Genomic DNA, 18103 nt, shown 5'->3' on the forward strand with positions numbered 1-18103 from the left:
GGAACGAGACAATTTCACCCAAGCCGGTACACCCGTGCACGGGCTCAGTCTGGGGTCAGGCGAGAAAGGACGCGGTGAATGGCCACCTAGTGGCGCTTTAAAATGAAAAAGCAACAACATGAGAGCGGCTATAGGCGAACGTATGTCGCGTGCTTTTTCACAGCACGCGCACGAGACAGTCGTACCATACGACAGAAAACCTCCATCCGAACAACTTTGCCTTTGGGACCACTGCTGTCAATCAACTCGTCCGTTGAATATCAAAGTTTGTGGGAAAAACCACATTCGGCAAACCGGTCGCAGGTTTCGACAACCTCGATGAAAACAAACGCAGTTCAGTTCTCTGAACTCTCCGGGTCACTGGCTGACACAGCAGAAAGAGACAGAAACATAACAAAACTGGTGCAACTTCACCCTTTGGGGCAGTGGGCGGCGCCACAAGCGTCAAGAACCGCACGCTTTTTCCCTCCACGCTATCTGCTTTTAACCAGTGTGTACAGGGGAGAGCGCGAACGCAGTCCCCCACTACCATAAATTATGCAGTCGAGATTCCCACATTTGGGGAATTCGCAGGGGTCAGCACAACCGGAGTGCAATGGCCGAGCCTCGCCCTGGGTGAACCACCTTCCTGATCATGGTGTCTCCCCTGCCAGGTAAGTATGAGTTGCCTGGCCTCCAGGCAGAGGCCCCCTATCCCCCTTCGCCATCCTCAAACACGGTGACCTTCCCCTCCCCCAAGAAAAGGAAGGACGGGGCACCTTCCATTGCTTGACTGCTGCGTGCGTGCGTGCGTGACCTTGATTTGAATCAGGTGTCCCTAATCCATCCAACACAAACCCCTGATTCGACTCATCAGCTCGTTGGTAAAGACTCTCAAATAAGAGGGACATCAAAAAACGTGCTGTGACGGTGATGAGTCAGCCGGCCGGCAACCGACGCTTTTGTTCTTCTTTTTTCCCTATGCTCATATGACCGCAGCTTGCTGCTTTCTCTGTGGCACGGTCATCGTTGCGTCACCTCATCGTCATTCTGTATGCGCTTCCTGCGTATTTCTGTATTCTCTGACAAAAAAAATTCCAGTGGTGTTGTTGGTTCTTCTATTAGTCACAACAATTCGCAGTCCCCAAAAAGGGGAAGCACACCGTTCCTGGAGGCACTGCAATACCAGGTCGATGCGTGGAGTGGACGGAGCAAGCCCCGGTTCCGGCTCCATGTGCCAAAAATCAATTTAATATGCAGTCCCCGGATAGGGGACGTATCAGATATTAAACTGATAAGAACAGATTTTTCTTTCGAAAAGTTTTATTGTTACATTTTTTCATATTGATTTCAATTCATTTTCATATTTATGCCACACATTTCTTTTTTTCTTGTTTTAAAAAATAAAAATACATAGTTACACCGATTAAAACACAAGACAATATTTTGTTAAAATCAGTTGATGTGTTGTGTAAAAGTCCATGTATGTCAGTGTGGTGTTAAAAGAGGGATAAAATGAATGAAAACAATAAATATATTCATGATAAAACAGACTAAAACGTGACAATTAAAACTTCATCTCTTGTAAAGGATCGAGGGTGAGCCCCTAAAAAACATGTCCATTCACTCCAGTTCTCCAGAACAGGCTCAAGACTCCTCGCTTCCAGAGCCCAGCGGAGATCCCCTCTCCTCCGGCCCGCTGGCCCGCTGTTCCCGTAGCCAGAGTGGTGAGGGTGCATCTACGGGCGGCCAAGGTCGGTGGTGGCCGGGACCTTCTCGTGTGGCCTCGGCCCCCCCATCCGAATAACGACGTGCGGCCCACCCTGCAGCGCTGATCTTATCCTCTGCTCGCTCGCGTGGAGGGGGACCGTCACGCGTTTCCCCACCAGCAGGTTTCTGGTGACCCAGATGGCATCCTTTATCAGGTTAAGGGTGAGCCAGAGCGATGCAAATTCTTGTGTTGTTAGGGCTTTTAGGCCCTGACCCACCCCTAGGATGGCGAGCTTGTAATCCACCTGGGCCCCACCCGCTGGCAGGCACGGGAAAAACAGGGGGCCGGCCCTGGCCCACAGGTCCCGCGCAGCACCGCACTCCCAGAGCAGATGGTAGACGGTCTCCGGGGATTTACACCCGGACCGTGGGCAGGTGGGATTTTTGGCCATGCCTCTGGAGTGCATAACCGCCCTGACCGGGAGGATCTCATGAGCCACCATCCACGCCAAGTCCTTAAGCCTGTTCTGGAGAGCTGGGTGGGCAACGTTCCTCCAAACTTCTTTGGCCTCACTTGGCGTGAGGCCTGGAACTGGGCTCACCTTTTCTCGATCCTGCACAAGAGAGATAAGAGACTTATGGTTAGTTAAAATCGTCACATCTTCTGTTTCTAAAAAGTGTTTCTTTAAAAATGTCTTGATAAAACAGTAATGTTTCGGGAGATTAAAAGACACTGGGGTTTTTAAATCAACTGCTAAAATCTTTAAAGTTCTTAAATAGGACCCCATCCAGAATCGAGCCATGGCTGCTGTCTTGTTTTCTCTGGATGGGGTCAAAGCATATTTGATGTGCAGTGCGGTAAAACGGCTGGTTAAAAACAGGTGGGGGTCTGGGAGGCCCTTCCCACCATTCTCTTTTCTCTTCTTTACCACCTCTCTTTTAAGTCTCTCCCATTTGGACCCCCAGAAGAAATAAAAGACCGCCCTCTCCACACCTAAAATAAAAGATCTGGGGGGAATAAAAACCGAACACAACAATAAGAACAAAGGTAAGATCACTGCTTTATATATTAAAACCTTGCCTTCAAGTGTCAAAGTCCTCAGTCCCCAAAACCCCAATCTTTTCCTGACTTTCCCTAATGCGTCAGCCCAATTGTTCTGTCCACCTCCCTCTTTGTCAAATTTAATACCTAAAACCTTAATATCAGTTTGTTTAAAATTTACGTCCAGTCTTCCTATGTCTACGTCCCCCCACGGCCCGAAGAGCTGGGCCTCGGACTTATTCCTGTTTAGTCTGGCGCCCGAGGCCCGACCGTACCAGTCAGTCAAGTCCATTGCTCTTCGTACAGATAAAACGTCAGTAGCTAAAAGGGTTACGTCGTCCATATATAAAACACAGGTCGCTGTCAGTCCTCCAGTCCCAGGTATGTCCAGTCCATTGATCCATTTATCCCTTCTCAAGAGTTGTGCCAATGGCTCAATACAGGCCACATACAAGAGTGGGGATAACGGACACCCTTGACGAACGCCACTGCGAACATTTATCGCTTTTGTCAAGTTCCCATTTACCATAATTCTGCTGGATATATCTCTGTATAGCAGTCCCACCCATGCTAAAAACCTCCCAGGGAACCCCATTTTTTGCAATACCTTAAAAAGGTATTGGTGCGAGACCCGATCAAAGGCTTTTTCAAAATCTAGATTTAGGACTACTAGCCGAATATTTCTGTCTCTCGCAAAACAGATAGCATCTCTAATCAATATCAGGCTGTCCGTGATCTTTCTCCCGGGCACCGCACAAGCTTGATCCGGGTGGATCACGTCCTCTAAAACTTGCGACATCCGTCCAGATAATAATTTACTAAAAAGAGTGATCGGTCGCCAATTTTTTAAGTCTGTCTTGTCGTCTATTTTATGTAAGAGTGTCACTATCCCTGTTCTAAAACTGTCCGGGAGTCTGTCGTGTCTATCAAATTCTTTAAAAACCGTCAACAGTTCGTGCACTAAAATGTCCCAAAATTTGTCATAAAATTCTACGGGAAGTCCATCAATTCCTGGGGACTTCCCCTTCTTAAAACTCTTTAAAACTTTCGTCATTTCTAGGACATTAAAATCTATAGTTAAAAAGTCAGCATTTTCATTTATCTTATTTTCCAGGGTACTTAAAACTTCATCCATGATTGCAGCTTGCACTTTCTTTTCCTCATATAGGCTCCCATAAAAATTTTCCACCACTCTTCCAATTTCTTTTGTGTTTTTAACCTCCCCTCCTTTTGTTTTTAATTTTGTCATGGTTCCTCCCTTTGCTATAACTTTTTTAAAAAAGTAACGTGTACACTTTTCCCCTTCTTCCAGTTCTCTCTCTTTACTTCTTAAAATCACTCCCTTATTCCTTTCCTTTTCTAAAACAGACATTTCATTTTTGACCGCTTTTATTTCTTCACTAAAATCGATTCCACTATTTAAAAGATTAAAATATCTCTGTAGTCTCTTTTGCAGCCCCACTATGCGTCTTGTTTCTTTTTCTTTCTTTTTTTTCCCCTTCTGTCTAAAAAAAAGTCTTGTCCTACCCTTCACCATTTCCCACCACTGTGCTCGTGAGTCAAAAAAGTCTTGTAAAGTCTGCCATTGGCTGAACTGCTCCCTGTATTCTTTGACAATGGTCTCATCTTGCAACAGGGAGCAGTTCAGCTTCCATATTCCCCTCCCTACCGTCAAGTCTGTGGGAAGTGAAAGGGTGCACGAAAGCATAGCGTGATCTGAAAAGTGCAAGGGAGTCAATGTAGCATCCATTGGTGGACAATTGCGAGTAAAAACAAAATCAATACGAGAGGCTCTAGCACCATCACCACTGACCCAGGTGAAGCCCTCCTCTCTTGGATGCATCTCCTTAAAACAGTCAGTTAGTTTAAAATCATTAACTATTTTTTTTAATAAAACCGAAGTTTTATCTACTTTAAAATCATCCCCTACCCTTTTCCTATCTTTCTGATTTAAAACACAATTAAAATCCCCAGCTACTATTAGGGGGTCCCTCCCTAGCATGTGAGGCTGCAAATCTTCTAAAAGCTCATACCTCTCATTTTTTTCAGTAAAACCATACACATTTAAAACCTTGAAATCCCTATCTAAAAAGGTCAGATTTGTTAAAATTGCCCGCCCATCCCTCACCACGGTGCAGCCCTTCACCAGAATATTAGGATTTTTGATTAAAATAGCAACACCATCATTTTTGTTAAAATTGGACCCACTCCATATGGAACGTCCTGGGGTCCAAAGCTCCTCCCACTTCTTGTAATTTGTTAAAAAGGGCAGACCACATTCTTGCAATAAAAACACATCTGACTTAAAAGATTTTAGATAGGATAGAGTACTCTGTGCTCGTATATTGCTCCTCACACTTCTCACATTTATGGTGGAGATAGTGAGAGCCATGAGCAGTATAGTTAAAAGGGTGTGAGACATTTAAAACAAGAAAGAGACTACAGAAATCAAATTAAAATCATGTTATTTCTTGTTGCACCTGCCTTTCCTTTTCCCCAGAAAAACTGGGATCAGGAGGGCAAATGCTCGCCGCCTCCGAATCTGCAGAGTGAACCTCTTGCAGTTCCTTTGGCGACGATGTTCTTAGCTTAATATGCAGAAAAGAGACTTCATTTGGAGATTCTGCGGGCCACATACGGTCTAGATCTTCCGAAGAGGAACTATCTAGCCGATGCGCTGCCCTCAGCCTTTTCTCCTCTGTCAGAAACAGAGGAGATCTCGCAGACCTTTTCTGCACTTGAGCATTTGGGAGAGAACAATCAGTTTCACTCCCACTGTCCACCACACTTAGCTCCGAAACTGTTTGTAGGGAGGAAGCCGTTTCCTCCTCTTCGTCCTCCATTTTGTCTTCATTTTCATTTGGAGGAGTGGCTTCCTCCCCCTGATCAACTGCCATGTTTGACTCCGCCCCTGTGGCCGCCCCACTTTCTCCTTCCTGTCCAATCCCCGAGGCTGGCTGAGGATTTGAATTTCCCGCCAAAACCTCGGGGCCCGCCTCCTCAATCGTTTGTTCTTTTGGTGGGGCGGCCATTTTGTTGCTCTTTAATTTGTTGGCAAAACTTTTAGGGCAATCTCTGTAGAGATGGGATGATTCTCCACAAAGGTTGCACTTTCTGCCATTTTTGCACTCCTCAAAAATGTGCCCAATTTCTCTGCACTTCCTGCACACTACTTCTTGACATGCCTCGGCGAGATGTCCAAGTTGGCCACACTTGTGGCATAGCTTGGGCATCCCTTGGTAATGGATGTAGCCTCTATTCTCTCCCAACACAATCATTGAAGGAATTTGACTCAGGCCATGGTAGCTGTTGGGATCTGCCCATTGTTTGATGGGCACTCTCCACGCACAGCTCCAGATACCGTCTTCGTCTAAAACCTTGACTGGTTGTCCGCGAATAGAGCAATATCTTGCCAACCACACAGAAATGTCCTCTCCACTTACTGTTTCATTAAACATCCTGATAATCACAACTTTCAGTGAATTATCAGTCAGTTTTTCCACAGTGAACAAGGAAAAATTGGCTTTACACATTTCAAAACGAGACCAAAAAGTATTTAATAAGGAAGCTGAAGCAAAACTTACATCAAAGCCATGATTCAGGGGCAGAGTCAACAAGCAGTTTATGTCCGGAGCCTTAAAACCAAGAATTTGTTGGATGAACTTCCTGGAGAAATCCAGTCTGGACATCGCCAGGAGAGTTCCATCCTCTTTTGCTTTGAATTTAAAACGCACGCTGTGGTGCCTCCTCACGCCGGCACGAGCAGCCGACATGTTGGAGGCACCACCAGCAAGCGGCGGCTAAAACAATAAATTAATACAATAAATAGATAAATTAATTAAAACCTGCTTACCTTAAAACAAGAAGAGTCCTCGTAGAAACGATTCGTCAATTAAAAGCCGCTTGTCAATGTACCTCCTGAAGGCTGTATGTCCCGTGTGACAAGCAACACACGAGACAAAGGTCCCACAAGAGGCGATCGCTGTCTCAACCGTAAGACCAGACCACTTGATCTTAGCCAAAAGGCCGAGAAGCGATGACACAATGACGCAGCGGCAGGGGAGCCGGCAAAGGCGACGCCCATCTGGGAAGCGGTGAGGGGGGGAGGGTTGGCAAAGGCCTTACGTCGTAGAGACCTGAAACTTTGAGGGATGGTACTAGCCACTCGCTCTACAACATCACCAAGGCTGGCCCCCCGATGGGCCCGGCACGAAATGGCTCGTAGCTCCCAAACCGCACGCCGCAGAACCAAGTGTCTTATATCATCGGAATCCTTGGCTCGAGCCGAGCGAGACGCATGCCTCGGATTCGAAGGTTGCGCTGGCGAAATTTTCGGGTATTTGGGATTTTGTGAAAAACCTACTTTTGCACACTAGTCCTAGGTCTTTTGCCCGATCTGGCCCAAACCAGTGCAGAAAGATTCTCTGGAGTCTGACTGTCCGTCCAGATCGGAAAAAAAGTGGGAATTTCGATTCAGCTTGGCGGCGGCAGGCCGAAACCTACGGGCTGGGCGAGGCGGGGTCTGCTAGAACGGCTATAGCTCTTGGACGGAACGAGACAATTTCACCCAAGCCGGTACACCCGTGCACGGGCTCAGTCTGGGGTCAGGCGAGAAAGGACGCGGTGAATGGCCACCTAGTGGCGCTTTAAAATGAAAAAGCAACAACATGAGAGCGGCTATAGGCGAACGTATGTCGCGTGCTTTTTCACAGCACGCGCACGAGACAGTCGTACCATACGACAGAAAACCTCCATCCGAACAACTTTGCCTTTGGGACCACTGCTGTCAATCAACTCGTCCGTTGAATATCAAAGTTTGTGGGAAAAACCACATTCGGCAAACCGGTCGCAGGTTTCGACAACCTCGATGAAAACAAACGCAGTTCAGTTCTCTGAACTCTCCGGGTCACTGGCTGACACAGCAGAAAGAGACAGAAACATAACAAAACTGGTGCAACTTCACCCTTTGGGGCAGTGGGCGGCGCCACAAGCGTCAAGAACCGCACGCTTTTTCCCTCCACGCTATCTGCTTTTAACCAGTGTGTACAGGGGAGAGCGCGAACGCAGTCCCCCACTACCATAAATTACGCAGTCGAGATTCCCACATTTGGGGAATTCGCAGGGGTCAGCACAACCGGAGTGCAATGGCCGAGCCTCGCCCTGGGTGAACCACCTTCCTGATCATGGTGTCTCCCCTGCCAGGTAAGTATGAGTTGCCTGGCCTCCAGGCAGAGGCGCCCTATCCCCCTTCGCCATCCTCAAACACGGTGACCTTCCCCTCCCCCAAGAAAAGGAAGGACGGGGCACCTTCCATTGCTTGACTGCTGCGTGCGTGCGTGCGTGACCTTGATTTGAATCAGGTGTCCCTAATCCATCCAACACAAACCCCTGATTCGACTCATCAGCTCGTTGGTAAAGACTCTCAAATAAGAGGGACATCAAAAAACGTGCTGTGACGGTGATGAGTCAGCCGGCCGGCAACCGACGCTTTTGTTCTTCTTTTTTCCCTATGCTCATATGACCGCAGCTTGCTGCTTTCTCTGTGGCACGGTCATCGTTGCGTCACCTCATCGTCATTCTGTATGCGCTTCCTGCGTATTTCTGTATTCTCTGACAAAATTCCAGTGGTGTTGTTGGTTCTTCTATTAGTCACAACAATTCGCAGTCCCCAAAAAGGGGAAGCACACCGTTCCTGGAGGCACTGCAATACCAGGTCGATGCGTGGAGTGGACGGAGCAAGCCCCGGTTCCGGCTCCATGTGCCAAAAATCAATTTAATATGCAGTCCCCGGATAGGGGACGTATCAGATATTAAACTGATAAGAACAGATTTTTCTTTCGAAAAGTTTTATTGTTACATTTTTTCATATTGATTTCAATTCATTTTCATATTTATGCCACACATTTCTTTTTTTCTTGTTTTAAAAAATAAAAATACATAGTTACACCGATTAAAACACAAGACAATATTTTGTTAAAATCAGTTGATGTGTTGTGTAAAAGTCCATGTATGTCAGTGTGGTGTTAAAAGAGGGATAAAATGAATGAAAACAATAAATATATTCATGATAAAACAGACTAAAACGTGACAATTAAAACTTCATCTCTTGTAAAGGATCGAGGGTGAGCCCCTAAAAAACATGTCCATTCACTCCAGTTCTCCAGAACAGGCTCAAGACTCCTCGCTTCCAGAGCCCAGCGGAGATCCCCTCTCCTCCGGCCCGCTGGCCCGCTGTTCCCGTAGCCAGAGTGGTGAGGGTGCATCTACGGGCGGCCAAGGTCGGTGGTGGCCGGGACCTTCTCGTGTGGCCTCGGCCCCCCCATCCGAATAACGACGTGCGGCCCACCCTGCAGCGCTGATCTTATCCTCTGCTCGCTCGCGTGGAGGGGGACCGTCACGCGTTTCCCCACCAGCAGGTTTCTGGTGACCCAGATGGCATCCTTTATCAGGTTAAGGGTGAGCCAGAGCGATGCAAATTCTTGTGTTGTTAGGGCTTTTAGGCCCTGACCCACCCCTAGGATGGCGAGCTTGTAATCCACCTGGGCCCCACCCGCTGGCAGGCACGGGAAAAACAGGGGGCCGGCCCTGGCCCACAGGTCCCGCGCAGCACCGCACTCCCAGAGCAGATGGTAGACGGTCTCCGGGGATTTACACCCGGACCGTGGGCAGGTGGGATTTTTGGCCATGCCTCTGGAGTGCATAACCGCCCTGACCGGGAGGATCTCATGAGCCACCATCCACGCCAAGTCCTTAAGCCTGTTCTGGAGAGCTGGGTGGGCAACGTTCCTCCAAACTTCTTTGGCCTCACTTGGCGTGAGGCCTGGAACTGGGCTCACCTTTTCTCGATCCTGCACAAGAGAGATAAGAGACTTATGGTTAGTTAAAATCGTCACATCTTCTGTTTCTAAAAAGTGTTTCTTTAAAAATGTCTTGATAAAACAGTAATGTTTCGGGAGATTAAAAGACACTGGGGTTTTTAAATCAACTGCTAAAATCTTTAAAGTTCTTAAATAGGACCCCATCCAGAATCGAGCCATGGCTGCTGTCTTGTTTTCTCTGGATGGGGTCAAAGCATATTTGATGTGCAGTGCGGTAAAACGGCTGGTTAAAAACAGGTGGGGGTCTGGGAGGCCCTTCCCACCATTCTCTTTTCTCTTCTTTACCACCTCTCTTTTAAGTCTCTCCCATTTGGACCCCCAGAAGAAATAAAAGACCGCCCTCTCCACACCTAAAATAAAAGATCTGGGGGGAATAAAAACCGAACACAACAATAAGAACAAAGGTAAGATCACTGCTTTATATATTAAAACCTTGCCTTCAAGTGTCAAAGTCCTCAGTCCCCAAAACCCCAATCTTTTCCTGACTTTCCCTAATGCGTCAGCCCAATTGTTCTGTCCACCTCCCTCTTTGTCAAATTTAATACCTAAAACCTTAATATCAGTTTGTTTAAAATTTACGTCCAGTCTTCCTATGTCTACGTCCCCCCACGGCCCGAAGAGCTGGGCCTCGGACTTATTCCTGTTTAGTCTGGCGCCCGAGGCCCGACCGTACCAGTCAGTCAAGTCCATTGCTCTTCGTACAGATAAAACGTCAGTAGCTAAAAGGGTTACGTCGTCCATATATAAAACACAGGTCGCTGTCAGTCCTCCAGTCCCAGGTATGTCCAGTCCATTGATCCATTTATCCCTTCTCAAGAGTTGTGCCAATGGCTCAATACAGGCCACATACAAGAGTGGGGATAACGGACACCCTTGACGAACGCCACTGCGAACATTTATCGCTTTTGTCAAGTTCCCATTTACCATAATTCTGCTGGATATATCTCTGTATAGCAGTCCCACCCATGCTAAAAACCTCCCAGGGAACCCCATTTTTTGCAATACCTTAAAAAGGTATTGGTGCGAGACCCGATCAAAGGCTTTTTCAAAATCTAGATTTAGGACTACTAGCCGAATATTTCTGTCTCTCGCAAAACAGATAGCATCTCTAATCAATATCAGGCTGTCCGTGATCTTTCTCCCGGGCACCGCACAAGCTTGATCCGGGTGGATCACGTCCTCTAAAACTTGCGACATCCGTCCAGATAATAATTTACTAAAAAGAGTGATCGGTCGCCAATTTTTTAAGTCTGTCTTGTCGTCTATTTTATGTAAGAGTGTCACTATCCCTGTTCTAAAACTGTCCGGGAGTCTGTCGTGTCTATCAAATTCTTTAAAAACCGTCAACAGTTCGTGCACTAAAATGTCCCAAAATTTGTCATAAAATTCTACGGGAAGTCCATCAATTCCTGGGGACTTCCCCTTCTTAAAACTCTTTAAAACTTTCGTCATTTCTAGGACATTAAAATCTATAGTTAAAAAGTCAGCATTTTCATTTATCTTATTTTCCAGGGTACTTAAAACTTCATCCATGATTGCAGCTTGCACTTTCTTTTCCTCATATAGGCTCCCATAAAAATTTTCCACCACTCTTCCAATTTCTTTTGTGTTTTTAACCTCCCCTCCTTTTGTTTTTAATTTTGTCATGGTTCCTCCCTTTGCTATAACTTTTTTAAAAAAGTAACGTGTACACTTTTTCCCTTCTTCCAGTTCTCTCTCTTTACTTCTTAAAATCACTCCCTTATTCCTTTCCTTTTCTAAAACAGACATTTCATTTTTGACCGCTTTTATTTCTTCACTAAAATCGATTCCACTATTTAAAAGATTAAAATATCTCTGTAGTCTCTTTTGCAGCCCCACTATGCGTCTTGTTTCTTTTTCTTTCTTTTTTTCCCCTTCTGTCTAAAAAAAAGTCTTGTCCTACCCTTCACCATTTCCCACCACTGTGCTCGTGAGTCAAAAAAGTCTTGTAAAGTCTGCCATTGGCTGAACTGCTCCCTGTATTCTTTGACAATGGTCTCATCTTGCAACAGGGAGCAGTTCAGCTTCCATATTCCCCTCCCTACCATCAAGTCTGTGGGAAGTGAAAGGGTGCACGAAAGCATAGCGTGATCTGAAAAGTGCAAGGGAGTCAATGTAGCATCCATTGGTGGACAATTGCGAGTAAAAACAAAATCAATACGAGAGGCTCTAGCACCATCACCACTGACCCAGGTGAAGCCCTCCTCTCTTGGATGCATCTCCTTAAAACAGTCAGTTAGTTTAAAATCATTAACTATTTTTTTTAATAAAACCGAAGTTTTATCTACTTTAAAATCATCCCCTACCCTTTTCCTATCTTTCTGATTTAAAACACAATTAAAATCCCCAGCTACTATTAGGGGGTCCCTCCCTAGCATGTGAGGCTGCAAATCTTCTAAAAGCTCATACCTCTCATTTTTTTCAGTAAAACCATACACATTTAAAACCTTGAAATCCCTATCTAAAAAGGTCAGATTTGTTAAAATTGCCCGCCCATCCCTCACCACGGTGCAGCCCTTCACCAGAATATTAGGATTTTTGATTAAAATAGCAACACCATCATTTTTGTTAAAATTGGACCCACTCCATATGGAACGTCCTGGGGTCCAAAGCTCCTCCCACTTCTTGTAATTTGTTAAAAAGGGCAGACCACATTCTTGCAATAAAAACACATCTGACTTAAAAGATTTTAGATAGGATAGAGTACTCTGTGCTCGTATATTGCTCCTCACACTTCTCACATTTATGGTGGAGATAGTGAGAGCCATGAGCAGTATAGTTAAAAGGGTGTGAGACATTTAAAACAAGAAAGAGACTACAGAAATCAAATTAAAATCATGTTATTTCTTGTTGCACCTGCCTTTCCTTTTCCCCAGAAAAACTGGGATCAGGAGGGCAAATGCTCGCCGCCTCCGAATCTGCAGAGTGAACCTCTTGCAGTTCCTTTGGCGACGATGTTCTTAGCTTAATATGCAGAAAAGAGACTTCATTTGGAGATTCTGCGGGCCACATACGGTCTAGATCTTCCGAAGAGGAACTATCTAGCCGATGCGCTGCCCTCAGCCTTTTCTCCTCTGTCAGAAACAGAGGAGATCTCGCAGACCTTTTCTGCACTTGAGCATTTGGGAGAGAACAATCAGTTTCACTCCCACTGTCCACCACACTTAGCTCCGAAACTGTTTGTAGGGAGGAAGCCGTTTCCTCCTCTTCGTCCTCCATTTTGTCTTCATTTTCATTTGGAGGAGTGGCTTCCTCCCCCTGATCAACTGCCATGTTTGACTCCGCCCCTGTGGCCGCCCCACTTTCTCCTTCCTGTCCAATCCCCGAGGCTGGCTGAGGATTTGAATTTCCCGCCAAAACCTCGGGGCCCGCCTCCTCAATCGTTTGTTCTTTTGGTGGGGCGGCCATTTTGTTGCTCTTTAATTTGTTGGCAAAACTTTTAGGGCAATCTCTGTAGAGATGGGATGATTCTCCACAAAGGTTGCACTTTCTGCCATTTTTGCACTCCTCAAAAATGTGCCCAATTTCTCTGCACTTCCTGCACACTACTTCTTGACATGCCTCGGCGAGATGTCCAAGTTGGCCACACTTGCGGCATAGCTTGGGCATCCCTTGGTAATGGATGTAGCCTCTATTCTCTCCCAACACAATCATTGAAGGAATTTGACTCAGGCCATGGTAGCTGTTGGGATCTGCCCATTGTTTGATGGGCACTCTCCACGCACAGCTCCAGATACCGTCTTCGTCTAAAACCTTGACTGGTTGTCCGCGAATAGAGCAATATCTTGCCAACCACACAGAAATGTCCTCTCCACTTACTGTTTCATTAAACATCCTGATAATCACAACTTTCAGTGAATTATCAGTCAGTTTTTCCACAGTGAACATGGAAAAATTGGCTTTACACATTTCAAAACGAGACCAAAAAGTATTTAATAAGGAAGCTGAAGCAAAACTTACATCAAAGCCATGATTCAGGGGCAGAGTCAACAAGCAGTTTATGTCCGGAGCCTTAAAACCAAGAATTTGTTGGATGAACTTCCTGGAGAAATCCAGTCTGGACATCGCCAGGAGAGTTCCATCCTCTTTTGCTTTGAATTTAAAACGCACGCTGTGGTGCCTCCTCACGCCGGCACGAGCAGCCGACATGTTGGAGGCACCACCAGCAAGCGGCGGCTAAAACAATAAATTAATACAATAAATAGATAAATTAATTAAAACCTGCTTACCTTAAAACAAGAAGAGTCCTCGTAGAAACGATTCGTCAATTAAAAGCCGCTTGTCAATGTACCTCCTGAAGGCTGTATGTCCCGTGTGACAAGCAACACACGAGACAAAGGTCCCACAAGAGGCGATCGCTGTCTCAACCGTAAGACCAGACCACTTGATCTTAGCCAAAAGGCCGAGAAGCGATGACACAATGACGCAGCGGCAGGGGAGCCGGCAAAGGCGACGCCCATCTGGGAAGCGGTGAGGGGGGGAGGGTTGGCAAAGGCCTTACGTCGTAGAGACCTGAAACTTTGAGGGATGGTACTAGCCACTCGCTCTACAACATCACCAAGGCTGGCCCCCCGATGGGCCCGGCACGAAATGGCTCGTAGCTCCCAAACCGCACGCCGCAGAACCAAGTGTCTTATATCATCGGAATCCTTGGCTCGAGCCGAGCGAGACGCATGCCTCGGATTCGAAGGTTGCGCTGGCGAAATTTTCGGGTATTTGGGATTTTGTGAAAAACCTACTTTTGCACACTAGTCCTAGGTCTTTTGCCCGATCTGGCCCAAACCAGTGCAGAAAGATTCTCTGGAGTCTGACTGTCCGTCCAGATCGGAAAAAAAGTGGGAATTTCAATTCAGCTTGGCGGCGGCAGGCCGAAACCTACGGGCTGGGCGAGGCGGGGTCTGCTAGAACGGCTATAGCTCTTGGACGGAACGAGACAATTTCACCCAAGCCGGTACACCCGTGCACGGGCTCAGTCTGGGGTCAGGCGAGAAAGGACGCGGTGAATGGCCACCTAGTGGCGCTTTAAAATGAAAAAGCAACAACATGAGAGCGGCTATAGGCGAACGTATGTCGCGTGCTTTTTCACAGCACGCGCACGAGACAGTCGTACCATACGACAGAAAACCTCCATCCGAACAACTTTGCCTTTGGGACCACTGCTGTCAATCAACTCGTCCGTTGAATATCAAAGTTTGTGGGAAAAACCACATTCGGCAAACCGGTCGCAGGTTTCGACAACCTCGATGAAAACAAACGCAGTTCAGTTCTCTGAACTCTCCGGGTCACTGGCTGACACAGCAGAAAGAGACAGAAACATAACAAAACTGGTGCAACTTCACCCTTTGGGGCAGTGGGCGGCGCCACAAGCGTCAAGAACCGCACGCTTTTTCCCTCCACGCTATCTGCTTTTAACCAGTGTGTACAGGGGAGAGCGCGAACGCAGTCCCCCACTACCATAAATTACGCAGTCGAGATTCCCACATTTGGGGAATTCGCAGGGGTCAGCACAACCGGAGTGCAATGGCCGAGCCTCGCCCTGGGTGAACCACCTTCCTGATCATGGTGTCTCCCCTGCCAGGTAAGTATGAGTTGCCTGGCCTCCAGGCAGAGGCGCCCTATCCCCCTTCGCCATCCTCAAACACGGTGACCTTCCCCTCCCCCAAGAAAAGGAAGGACGGGGCACCTTCCATTGCTTGACTGCTGCGTGCGTGCGTGCGTGACCTTGATTTGAATCAGGTGTCCCTAATCCATCCAACACAAACCCCTGATTCGACTCATCAGCTCGTTGGTAAAGACTCTCAAATAAGAGGGACATCAAAAAACGTGCTGTGACGGTGATGAGTCAGCCGGCCGGCAACCGACGCTTTTGTTCTTCTTTTTTCCCTATGCTCATATGACCGCAGCTTGCTGCTTTCTCTGTGGCACGGTCATCGTTGCGTCACCTCATCGTCATTCTGTATGCGCTTCCTGCGTATTTCTGTATTCTCTGACAAAATTCCAGTGGTGTTGTTGGTTCTTCTATTAGTCACAACAATTCGCAGTCCCCAAAAAGGGGAAGCACACCGTTCCTGGAGGCACTGCAATACCAGGTCGATGCGTGGAGTGGACGGAGCAAGCCCCGGTTCCGGCTCCATGTGCCAAAAATCAATTTAATATGCAGTCCCCGGATAGGGGACGTATCAGATATTAAACTGATAAGAACAGATACTACACTTGATCTTAGCCAAAAGGCCGAGAAGCGATGACACAATGACGCAGCGGCAGGGGAGCCGGCAAAGGCGACGCCCATCTGGGAAGCGGTGAGGGGGGGAGGGTTGGCAAAGGCCTTACGTCGTAGAGACCTGAAACTTTGAGGGATGGTACTAGCCACTCGCTCTACAACATCACCAAGGCTGGCCCCCCGATGGGCCCGGCACGAAATGGCTCGTAGCTCCCAAACCGCACGCCGCAGAACCAAGTGTCTTATATCATCGGAATCCTTGGCTCGAGCCGAGCGAGACGCATGCCTCGGATTCGAAGGTTGCGCTGGCGAAATTTTCGGGTATTTGGGATTTTGTGAAAAACCTACTTTTGCACACTAGTCCTAGGTCTTTTGCCCGATCTGGCCCAAACCAGTGCAGAAAGATTCTCTGGAGTCTGACTGTCCGTCCAGATCGGAAAAAAAGTGGGAATTTCGATTCAGCTTGGCGGCGGCAGGCCGAAACCTACGGGCTGGGCGAGGCGGGGTCTGCTAGAACGGCTATAGCTCTTGGACGGAACGAGACAATTTCACCCAAGCCGGTACACCCGTGCACGGGCTCAGTCTGGGGTCAGGCGAGAAAGGACGCGGTGAATGGTCACCTAGTGGCGCTTTAAAATGAAAAAGCAACAACATGAGAGCGGCTATAGGCGAACGTATGTCGCGTGCTTTTTCACAGCACGCGCACGAGACAGTCGTACCATACGACAGAAAACCTCCATCCGAACAACTTTGCCTTTGGGACCACTGCTGTCAATCAACTCGTCCGTTGAATATCAAAGTTTGTGGGAAAAACCACATTCGGCAAACCGGTCGCAGGTTTCGACAACCTCGATGAAAACAAACGCAGTTCAGTTCTCTGAACTCTCCGGGTCACTGGCTGACACAGCAGAAAGAGACAGAAACATAACAAAACTGGTGCAACTTCACCCTTTGGGGCAGTGGGCGGCGCCACAAGCGTCAAGAACCGCACGCTTTTTCCCTCCACGCTATCTGCTTTTAACCAGTGTGTACAGGGGAGAGCGCGAACGCAGTCCCCCACTACCATAAATTACGCAGTCGAGATTCCCACATTTGGGGAATTCGCAGGGGTCAGCACAACCGGAGTGCAATGGCCGAGCCTCGCCCTGGGTGAACCACCTTCCTGATCATGGTGTCTCCCCTGCCAGGTAAGTATGAGTTGCCTGGCCTCCAGGCAGAGGCGCCCTATCCCCCTTCGCCATCCTCAAACACGGTGACCTTCCCCTCCCCCAAGAAAAGGAAGGACGGGGCACCTTCCATTGCTTGACTGCTGCGTGCGTGCGTGCGTGACCTTGATTTGAATCAGGTGTCCCTAATCCATCCAACACAAACCCCTGATTCGACTCATCAGCTCGTTGGTAAAGACTCTCAAATAAGAGGGACATCAAAAAACGTGCTGTGACGGTGATGAGTCAGCCGGCCGGCAACCGACGCTTTTGTTCTTCTTTTTTCCCTATGCTCATATGACCGCAGCTTGCTGCTTTCTCTGTGGCACGGTCATCGTTGCGTCACCTCATCGTCATTCTGTATGCGCTTCCTGCGTATTTCTGTATTCTCTGACAAAATTCCAGTGGTGTTGTTGGTTCTTCTATTAGCCACAACAATTCGCAGTCCCCAAAAAGGGGAAGCACACCGTTCCTGGAGGCACTGCAATACCAGGTCGATGCGTGGAGTGGACGGAGCAAGCCCCGGTTCCGGCTCCATGTGCCAAAAATCAATTTAATATGCAGTCCCCGGATAGGGGACGTATCAGATATTAAACTGATAAGAACAGATACTACACTTGATCTTAGCCAAAAGGCCGAGAAGCGATGACACAATGACGCAGCGGCAGGGGAGCCGGCAAAGGCGACGCCCATCTGGGAAGCGGTGAGGGGGGGAGGGTTGGCAAAGGCCTTACGTCGTAGAGACCTGAAACTTTGAGGGATGGTACTAGCCACTCGCTCTACAACATCACCAAGGCTGGCCCCCCGATGGGCCCGGCACGAAATGGCTCGTAGCTCCCAAACCGCACGCCGCAGAACCAAGTGTCTTATATCATCGGAATCCTTGGCTCGAGCCGAGCGAGACGCATGCCTCGGATTCGAAGGTTGCGCTGGCGAAATTTTCGGGTATTTGGGATTTTGTGAAAAACCTACTTTTGCACACTAGTCCTAGGTCTTTTGCCCGATCTGGCCCAAACCAGTGCAGAAAGATTCTCTGGAGTCTGACTGT

General features: G+C 47.8%; 6 non-coding genes and 2 pseudogenes across 6 annotated transcripts; all 8 read right to left on the reverse strand.

Annotated features, from left to right (window-relative positions):
* Window positions 1-497: 497 nt before the first annotated feature.
* Window positions 498-661, reverse strand: LOC137080325 (U1 spliceosomal RNA). The gene has a single exon (XR_010906178.1). It is a non-coding gene; the product is annotated as a U1 spliceosomal RNA (small nuclear RNA).
* Window positions 662-1131: 470 nt separating this feature from the next.
* Window positions 1132-1304, reverse strand: LOC137080088 (U2 spliceosomal RNA; annotated as a pseudogene).
* Window positions 1305-7777: 6473 nt separating this feature from the next.
* Window positions 7778-7941, reverse strand: LOC137079636 (U1 spliceosomal RNA). The gene has a single exon (XR_010905584.1). It is a non-coding gene; the product is annotated as a U1 spliceosomal RNA (small nuclear RNA).
* A 466-nt stretch (window positions 7942-8407) lies between these two features.
* Window positions 8408-8580, reverse strand: LOC137080089 (U2 spliceosomal RNA; annotated as a pseudogene).
* A 6472-nt stretch (window positions 8581-15052) lies between these two features.
* Window positions 15053-15216, reverse strand: LOC137079637 (U1 spliceosomal RNA). Its single transcript, XR_010905585.1, has one exon. It is a non-coding gene; the product is annotated as a U1 spliceosomal RNA (small nuclear RNA).
* Window positions 15217-15682: 466 nt separating this feature from the next.
* LOC137079760 (U2 spliceosomal RNA) lies at window positions 15683-15873 on the reverse strand. Its single transcript, XR_010905698.1, has one exon. It is a non-coding gene; the product is annotated as a U2 spliceosomal RNA (small nuclear RNA).
* Window positions 15874-16881: 1008 nt separating this feature from the next.
* LOC137079639 (U1 spliceosomal RNA) lies at window positions 16882-17045 on the reverse strand. The gene has a single exon (XR_010905587.1). It is a non-coding gene; the product is annotated as a U1 spliceosomal RNA (small nuclear RNA).
* A 466-nt stretch (window positions 17046-17511) lies between these two features.
* LOC137079761 (U2 spliceosomal RNA) lies at window positions 17512-17702 on the reverse strand. Its single transcript, XR_010905699.1, has one exon. It is a non-coding gene; the product is annotated as a U2 spliceosomal RNA (small nuclear RNA).
* Between the last annotated feature and the right edge of the window lie 401 nt (window positions 17703-18103).

This window comes from Pseudorasbora parva, chromosome 6 (assembly GCF_024679245.1).
Source record: "Pseudorasbora parva isolate DD20220531a chromosome 6, ASM2467924v1, whole genome shotgun sequence".
Lineage (NCBI taxonomy): Eukaryota > Metazoa > Chordata > Actinopteri > Cypriniformes > Gobionidae > Pseudorasbora > Pseudorasbora parva.